The following is a 10,896-nucleotide window of genomic DNA, read 5'->3' as shown; positions in this document are numbered from 1 at the left end:
AATTAGGACTTATAAATTATACATAAATAAAAACTATTTCACTCGTTTAAAACTATTCTGAAATGAAACAGGTCATTGAACTAGATTCGTATCCTTTCCTGAATTGACAATTACCTACTGGGCTGAAACAATACTCACATAAAATTGGTTCGAAATGAGTTCTACTCACAGTTCAATGACATTACCATTGACCGTTAATTTTGGATAGAAATAATATTATTGTCTCCACTGAATGTAGTCCTACTGGGTAATTAGGAATGCGACAAGTTGTCAAGACAATATTGTGGCCAACTTTCTTTGATTTTCCTGCATATGATATGAATAGCAGTGTCTACTGTCTGAGTTCTTGAAAATATGTTATTATGACTATGATTATGCAAAACAGGCAGATATTAAGAGAGGGATATCTCTTTTAAAGTTGAAAAAAGCTAAAAGCTTTTAGAGAAATAGTACATATATTTTACAAACTTTTTCTTAGCTAGAATCTTGCCACACCAATATGAGCAAAATTCATATAACACGATTAAATCGGGCACTTATGATGTTGAAATTAGTTAATTCATATTATCATTGAAACAGATTAAGTAATTTTTCCATTTGGTATCATAACAATCGTTTTGCTCACATTAAATGCAGTCCTTGATTGCTATTTATAACCGAGGTTGTGGGTCCTTACCTCGACCGCTTACCGGGAAAAAGAAAATTGGTATCCATTTCTCTGTTTATTTGTCACAGATCCTTCCTTGAAAATATAAATAAGAATGTAATCTAGCAATTAAACTGTTGGAAAAATTGTGAATAAATTCAATATTAAATTAATAGTTAAACAATTAGGGGCGTTTTTGTTTGTATCTAACAATTATGATTTGTAATAGCTTAGATATTATTCGAATTAGACACGATGAGCATTGCCTGCTAGTTATAAAGATTTCTCAATATAGCAGGGAATAAAAATGATTTAAGCGGCAATATTAAAAACACACAATAAAACTTAAATGAGTGCATGCCGTGTAATTATTTTTATTATACACATTATAAAAACTTCATTTATAGATAATATAAAATAAAATACCTATAAATTTATCATGCAAGCAATAAACAATATTATAAAATTATTATCATGGAATAAATAAATGTCACTTATCCATATTTTACGACAGTATAAAATTGTGCCATTGACGCAATTATTATGAACAATTATGCAAACCGGCATCCACAACGCCTTGAACATTATACAGCTGGGGGCTGGGGTTCAGAGCTCATTGACGAAGGCTTCGATCGAAGCTGGGCCTGCATCAGAGTGACCTAGTTCACACGCTCAATGAAACGGGGGAACACTCCCCTGGATGGGTGCGTGTTTCCTGCTAAATGTCAGGCTACGTACGTGCATTTAGTATACGGCTACGGTGTTTTTTTTTTAATAATTAATAGCATTAGATATTTGTTTTACTAAGTTTTTACTTTTTAGAGTTAAATAAACTGCTTGTCTGTAATTAATTAAAATTAATTAATTTATTCGATTGTAGGTATGTTTCTGTGAATTTAATTATCAGAATTTAGTTAATTCTTCAATAAAATAGGGTTTTGTTAGTGAATAATATAAGGTTGTGTGAACAATCGCATATCAAAATCAAAATCAACAAACTAATATACATATGTATATTAGTTTGTTGATTTTGATTAAAGTTATCTAACTAATCCTAAGCAAATTAGGACATTTATATACGGCAACTACCGATGAAATTTTCTATTTATTTTCTGCTTCTTATAATTATTTTAAGAACATACCTTTAAAACTTTACAAAACAGTGTAATTGCACACTACTGATTCTACAATTTTTAAAGTAAAACTAAAATTAAAATTTAATTTTTTATTTTTAATCTGCATTCAAAATTAATACACCAGCTCTATTTACAGCCGAAGGCCAATCTTGCGGCACCGATTGCAGCGCGGTCGGAGTTCTTTGACCGCGTGTCCCAGTTTTGATGTTGACGTCACAGCTACGCCCCCTGACGTCACGCGCGGGGCTCCATTCAAAAGTAGAACAGGCCCCTCTGCCATGCACCACCTTACCTCACCTGTACCTGCATCCCGAGGTCGCCCTACCTGGAGGTCATTTCTCCCCTCCGTCCTTGTATTATACAGGAAATAGGAAAGGTCAATATGAAATAATATGACTTACAAGGATGAAGGTTTTGTTACATGTTTCATAGATGGAATTATTTTTTTATTACAGATAAATATTTTTGCACGTAATTGCGATATTTACTTATTGCTGAGTTACGAGAGGTGTCTAGATAAATCTTATTTCATAAATGATTAAGAAAATACATTTGTAGATACGTTTATTCTTATCATATGCTTAAATCATTATTATTTTCTGGCTGCTCGCTCTGACTCGGCCATGGTAGATATATTTGTTTGTGAGCTTTTCAATAGTTATTATCCAAATCCAAAGTGAACAAACAAAGCAAAAATTATGAAAATCCGTTAGGCGTCCTTTTTGGTGTAGGTAACTAATACAACTTTCTCTTATAATAATATAAGGTATACATATAAATATAAATAGATTTTTGCTAAGCATTCTAAATTACCAATTAACTTTATCGGTAAAGTCCTACGATATTAATGATTATTGATTCAAATACACTAACAAAAGCTTTGTAATCGCACTTCTGATGAAGTGTATTTATAAATTTTAATTAATTTCAAGTCACCCACTTCGTTCGTGACGTCATAGGGATGTAGTTGAGTGAATAATGAGACTCAATATTCAAATCTTTATTGTTACTATGTGGTCCTCGTAGCTACGAAATTGATGTCATACTTTTAGGAAATTGTGTAATTTGTTGAATGACGCAAGTTTATCAGTGATTGGTTCAGGATAGTATTAATTTATTTTGTTTGTTTTAATTAAATGATGCATACAATAAGTCATATTATTAGCCAATCTTACCTGCTTTATTTATTATTTCTGTGTATAATAAACAATGGCTCATAATATAAAATATTTACATATCTATACTTAAGTGTAACTTCTTTTTCTTTTATAACTTGTTAGTGTAACAATTTCTCAAATTTAATATTCACTGGACTGTTTTTTTTTTATTATTATATTTCAATTCTGCTCCTAATAAACATAAAACTATTGAAATTTGGATAATTACAATGATCATGATAGAGACATTCGGTAGAGCTCTTAGTTCCTAAAAATTAAGAGAGCTATGTGCTTTGAGACACCACGCATTATAATTTTTCTTTAAAATTAAATTAAATTTTCAAGCGGATATAAATAGATCAATCCTTGACACACATAGCGAGGGTCGTGCCCTTTCGAGAGCACCAACGGAAACTGAAGGTTTTATTCAATGAACACTCCACAGACCCACAGTGGAATCGGTTGAAATGAACGTTCATCACAGGCATAATTGAACACCACTCGGCATATATTTCAGCTAACGTCCTAACCTCAATCTGTTTTCGTCAGTGTTTTGTTTTTACAAACTTTCGCCGTTTTAACTCGTGAATAAAGCGCGTCACACACGGTGAAGATACTACATATAATATTTTATGTTAAGATTCTCTAATATAAAACGTTATAGTATCTTAAGGTATCCGGTATCAGCGTTCTGACCATCATTTTTCTTTTTGTCATTGCGTACTAAGACCCCTGTAGAACCGCCATTCTGTTACAAATGACCCACACATTTTAGAGAATCTTAACATAAAATATTATAGTATCTTCACCGTGTGTGACGCGCTTAAGGAATTTAGTTTTGAAATGGAAATGTTTGATACAAGTACGCACTATGTAAAATGAATTCAAATCAGGCCTTTATAATTTGGGTGAAAATCATCCTTTGATATAAATAAAATAATTGATACCTACAATAAAATTTTCTGTATAAGTATATATATTGCCTTGTGTAACTGTATGATACAAAGTTTACTCATTTGTCCTTCGTGTACGTTTGATGTATGTTACATTTCAGTTTATTTAGGTCATGCCAATAAGACTAGTGCTAAAAATTTTAATCACCTTATGTAAGGTTGCTACTATATGACCTAGCTCTACTTACGTTGCTCTAGTACGAAGCATCATGTATCTTATATTAATGACCTATGTTTTTTTCTTTATCGATTGGAAATGGAATAGAAGTGGATTATGTCGTATGTCGATAAAACATTAAATGTTGCTTTTAAAGCTCGTTTTAGTAACAAATAATTTCATCGCATTATAAAAGCCAGAGCCAGTAACGATAACATTTTAACGAGAAAAATAAATATTAAACAGAAGACGGTATTACTTTTACAATGACTATAAATAGACCACAATTATTAATTTGTAGTTCATATGTGCTGTATTCATCGGTTGATAACAATAATTATTGGTTATTAATATCCAATATCATGTTGTTTCGCGCGTACATTGGACCACTGTACAATGTTTTCTTCTTCTGAAAGAATACGAAACGAATAAGATTTTTAAAAATAAAAACGTGTAGATAAGCGAGATATTTATAACACAAAATTAATATTGTATAAATGGCGTGAATTTATTTTTTTGTCTGTGGCAATAATGTGTCCTTATGTAATATGCGATAATACCGGTATTATTGTGCCAATTTTCTCGTACATGGTAACACATAATATTATTTCTGTGAAAATTTGCTTCTTCATGTGTACACGTGGAAAAGGACTCAGATTGAATTTGGTATATTAACTTGTTACTAAGTAGCTACTTAATGAAATGATTCTTGCAAGAGGCAAATACCATCAATCAATTTAGTTTTAAAATATTCACTTCAACAATCCTTAGTGGAAAAAAAAATTTAAAATGAATATTTCTATTAGATACAATATTAAAGACTGGTTCGTGTCTTTAAAACGTCTAGTGGTCACGTTGAAGCGCACGCTAGTTGCACCCCTTCCTCTATCCGATATAAATAGATTTATAAGAACTCTCGATCTACATAGCCGTGCAAGCTTATGATTCTCAAGTGCAGTTTCTTATGCTATTGTGCTAAATAAGGTTCGATGCTTGGTATTGTAAACAACGTTCGGATATAGCTACGGCATAGAACGACCACGTTTACTGATTTATGATGCTTATAGTTCGTAATTATACAGTAAATCGTAATTTTATACGTATATAATTTTTAATATATCTTCTGTTGTTATCACGTCGATAAAATATTGAATCGTTAATCGTTAATGTTAAATACATTAAAACGGAAAGTATAATATAATATAAATCATAATGAAAATACACGTTATTTTACATATTCTATATTGTACAAAAGGCGTTTATTCTTACAATTTAATTACTACGCAATTCTTTCCCCATAAATAAAAATCAGTACGGACTGCGGTCACGCGTTCTAACTCGAGGGCCGAGGCGTACATCTTTCCATGGAAGAAAACAATACAAATGTAGTGGAACGAGGCACATGGAGGAAACCGATACCTCAGCACATTTCCGAGCGCATGGAGCTTTTATTTATAGAAACAAGTTTGTAGTTTATTGTTGTAAAATGGATATATCGATAGAGTCAGATCAGAGTGCTTTCATTGAATACAGTACATTTTCGCTCAAAATTCCCGGAATAGATGTTAAGAAAGAGGTGTCAAGTTTTTATAATGGACTAAACTTGGACTAAATGATTGGCCGCTTCTATTTTGCTGTCCTTGACGTAGTACATCAATGCTGTATGATATTTTGACAAACTTATTTTTAGCATTACATTAGGAATATGAGAGTATTGTTTTAAAGAATAAAAAACAGATAAATCTTAACTACTGGCCCGAAATATTTACATCATTTTTATGAGCTATATTTCACGTTAATATTTAAAAAAAGTCGGTCACCCACACACATGAATGAATATTATATCTATAAAGTAAGTAAGTACCTACTTACTGCGATTAATAACCGCTTGAACGATTTCATTATCTTGAATCTTTTATCGATAGATATATTCAATCTGCATTCGTATATCGCTCAAATGTTGACATTTATCTACGAAATTGATAATATGTAAATGTCAACCTTTGCAAATACGTGGTAAATGTAACTAACTATATTTAGAACCGTAATGTATTTGTGAAAATGTTAGGTATAATGTAGATTTTAGTGAGATTTTATGATGGATGGAAGAATAATTAGTACTTTCTTTCGATAAAATTTTTCCCCGTCAGCATCACGTGATTTTTGGAACGTTCAATTAAAACAAACTCAATCTCACAGATCTTTCTTTCAGTGTTTACTTGGCCTAAAAAACAAATAATTGGCGGGACGCAACACATTTTTAATAAAAACGATTTTATTCTTTCAATGGACAAAAATATTACAAATATATTAACAGTACTAACAAGTTATGCTTCATCCTATTAATTGTAGAGCCTGTTGTTGATATCTTACAGGATATTTTTTACATAGCTATTTAAAAAATAAATAAGAAATTTTAAGCAAGTAATTATATAATATCCATTATTGTTAATTTACTTTTTATAAAATATGTAGAATTGAATGTAATGAGTGAATGCTATACGGTCTATGATTTTATTTTTCTTTTGATTTTTTTTCATATAATTTCTCATATAATGATACAAAAAAGTGAATTATAATGACCATACGAAAAATAGAGCCCTGCTTTATAAATAATTAGACCGCTATTTCATCTTATTGACGTAAAAAACGTTAACCATACTTTTGCCGGTTTTACAACCTTACGTAGCGGTTACCTACTGCCACGTGCAAAAACGCTTGGCTTCTGTTAGCACGTTGACTTAAAACGTTGCTAAAATGACGTCACAGGTCCTTTCAATTTCAACCTACGGCAAGTATTCTGATAATTATTTGTAGTATAATAATTACGTTACATTATAATTATTCATCGTCACACCGCGCAACAGATATTAAGTAATACAGCGAATATTCCAGATACTTTATTAAAGTAAAGTTATTATACAATTAATATATCTTCTGTTAAATATATATTTTATATACACGTCTAGATTGTAAATACGCGTTTATTCCAAAAATGTTTTCTAAAGGTTATCGAACTTGTAACATCCTCCTACCTGCGTGTAATAATCGAGTATTTTGCTATCGTGTAGAATAATAATTAATTACTGGTAAACTGAAATTGATAGATGGAAAGTATGACGAGACGTTATTTTGCTAGAGCAAGCTCTTATATGTTTTTAGTGTTAATGGAAAACATTTGCATTGTAGTCTGTAATGATATAAAAATTATTCATTTATGGTAGTCACATTTATTTATTTAATCTTCTTTGAATACATATTTCATTAGTATGATGAGAAAGAAAAAGTTAAGACGTACAACGATATACGTTTTTACGTCTTACTTACTTATTACGCACTTGTAGGAAAGAAAGTAATTGTATCTATATAAATAAGAATAATATTGATGTCGCTATCGCAAAAATTATTTTAATGGACGTTAAAATAACGAATGCTCTCAATTGGTAGTATATTTATATACACACGTCATAACTGATTCAAAAATATTTCTTACAGAAAATAGCCATCTATAAGTAATTATATTTATATTGAGCAAGCAGACTCTAGGATCTTATCTATATCAAGATATAATGAAAAAGAGAAAAAATCGATGCTAAGTGAAGCTTTCTTTAGTGGAAACTTTTACTAGTAAAGGGTTGTGGAATGTGGGCGGCTTATGATCATGGGCGGTATTGTACGCTTATAAACAACACGTTGTTTAATATATATTACTTATACAAGACTAGTATAGAAGTAATTACCTATAGTAATTACGTCTATACTAGTCATGAATTGGGAAAGTTAATTTCAACATAAAATACAAAAAATAAATCGGTGAGGTAATAAGGTAGAGATAAATAATAATTATTTATTAAATTTATTGATGTAACCTTTGAATTCTTGTTAAGTTTTAATAAATTTTCTTAATACCGTTTTATGTTAAGAAAATAACTTGGTACAGAACGTATTTATTAACAATCTATTCATCTCATGATTGGCATATTAGTAAACCTTTTCGAGAATTTCTAAAATATTATTATGTAGAAAATACATTACAAAGAGAAAACATGTTTCATACAACTTTCTATTTCCGTTTATAACCAATTTGAGAAACCAGCTTCTCCAAATCCAGCTATAATGTTTATTACATTCTAAATTACTGATACCAAAGAAGTACATTTTTTACTTATTATTCACTTCGGCAGAACTTCCATAAGATTTTAAATAAACAATAACCTAGAACGTACGTCATCATAAACGGATAGTTGCACGTAATAATATGTTATCCATCGATGACGCTCTACTCTCATAGTTATTATTCGTACTACGCAGTTTATCAACTTCTTCACTTGTCATATAATGAATTTATAGACTTATGAGATGTCGATTTTTGATTAACATAATCACTTGTCGATATGCACAGTTTTTGGGCTTTGTTATTTTTATTTAATTATCGCAAACTTGGTTTTGAGAGAGAATCTAAATTCGCTTTTTATTAAAATTAAGGCATAGTAATTCGTGCATTTATATTATTTACAAAAATGTACAGAAAAGGACTATACGAAACTAAATATATCATACAGATAGTTACTACTCATTCATTTTATTTTCGGCTTTCATCATACCTTAATAAACCAAAAATCTGAATTGATAGATAGTAGGTATTATTAAAATATTATAGAAGCAACGTCCTAATAAATATTATTGTATAGGTCATGATCGTAGCAGGGAACATATTTTTCCATTCGCCACTTATATTTGTGAACAGATTGGATATGAATAGAACATAAATTGTAATGACGGTTGTTAAATATGTCTATGTTGCTGTATCAAGGAATTCATACACTAGTTAATTGCCCTTACTCGGTTTCCTTTGGGAATGGTATTATTTTAATGCAAAATAAAACAATTTTTAGTCAACAAATGGCATAAAGCCACAGAAAGTCTGTAATCGGGTAATGTAAATATTTGAAGTAAATATTGATCAGCGTTATATTTAATTTAAAACAATAAACATGGAAATGCGTTTAATAATGAAAGGGACATTATTATGTTTATTAAAAAATAGGATCACGGAAATATTTGTTTTATTTTCAATGTAACGACGCAGCCTTCTTACCTTTTGATATTATTTATATTCTGAGGTAAAGAAAAGTTAATAAAGCTATTACAGTATCTTGTATATTATGAATAAGCTCATTTAAATTAAATTAATACTAATAATTCAATAAATAAGGAGAATAACAGATCAAATCAAGGGATATGATTATATTAGGGTAGGTTAAAATCGCGAATGTAATAAATAATATTAAACTTATAATATTTATTACATTCGCGATTTCATTTTTTTTTTCAATTTTCATCTTTGATATTAATATTGTTATTTCAATCAGTGAAGAATTAACACATATAGTGGGTATAAGGCATACTAAACAAAGGTGGCTTGCATCGGCTAAACCTTTATAAAAAAGGTCTAATTTTTGCTAGAGAGTTATATTATAGTTTCATTTCTACGAGTTTGAAAAATATCTTAAACCTTAGGTATTAAAATTAAAAAAAAAAATCACTTGTATGAATAAAACTAAAAATACCCAATTATTTTGTAGTCCCTGTTTTCACACTTGAGAAAATGTAACACTGTGTTTCTAATAAAACATAAATCAAAATATAAACATTTAAAAGCGAAACGTGGAATTTTTCATTAAAAAAACCTGGACGTGTCACGTTTTGTTCACGCTAACGCAACTTCTTAACACGATTGTTTTGATTGGATAAGCGAGGGGCACGTGAAGTCCCTAATTACTTCATTAATTGACTTGAACTTGTAGAGTCGCAACGAACAATGATTTCAATTTGGCAGTTACACTCCGATCAAATTCTCGATAGGTGCGAGTGGTTTAACTATTTTGGAGGAGTGTAAAATACACATCACATAGAAAGTTATTTTTTTTTAATTTTTATAAAAGAGTTGGCAAAGAAGCATGTTTGCCTTCTATGCATAGGTGGTGTCGTAGGAACTTTGACAACCTCAAAATAAATCGGAATTAAAAATATGCATGCATTGTCCTTAAGCTATTTAATACGATAACATTAATTATGCAATGAATAAAGATACTTTACAAGCACTATGATAAAGCGATTTGATATTTATAGCAACAAGCTTGTTAGTGGTGCAGTTTGACCCATTTAAAATTAGTTTGCACTCATCGACCTATTCATTCATCATTCACAGAGTGGGGAGGGGTCCAAGGCTCATAGTATGACGTCACTGGGGGTTTAAAAATCATAGCCCCGCACCGTACAACAGCGACGGGCCCCTCTTGTGACCTACTAACCCAAAATGTTATTTTGTGACGTAGGCAGTACAGTGGTACCGTTAAGTGCTTGCACTAGTAGCACGGCACACCTCTGGTAAGAGAACAAAACTTGTTGGGTGCTCCCATGTTGGGTTTTCAATGGAAGGTGGTTCGTTGAAGAGCAACTGCGGTGCAGATGTATTGCGCACACACACAATCACTCAGTGTGTAGTTATTGCTACAACCTTCATCCGTTGGATTTCGAGGTCTCTTATTACGTTTAAAGCCTAATGCAGGGATGTTTCTATTCTTGTTGCAAACGTATGTTACGTTATAAAAATTCAAACTTAATAATTGGTAAATCAGATAATAAACTATCTGTGATTTTCTAGACCCGCTTTATAGAAAGTTCTAGAAATACAGTTCAGAAAATTACTGGTATCAATAAATTGTAAAAATAGATATGCAACTATTTTAGAGACACCTTCCAAATCAGATACTACTTAAAAGCTTTTTGAATACTAATGATATAAATGTATGGAGCTATAATTAAAACGAAATTAATTATTTTG

Source organism: Colias croceus, chromosome 9 (assembly GCF_905220415.1).
Source record: "Colias croceus chromosome 9, ilColCroc2.1".
NCBI lineage: Eukaryota > Metazoa > Arthropoda > Insecta > Lepidoptera > Pieridae > Colias > Colias croceus.
Note: the sequence above shows the minus strand (reverse complement) of the source record.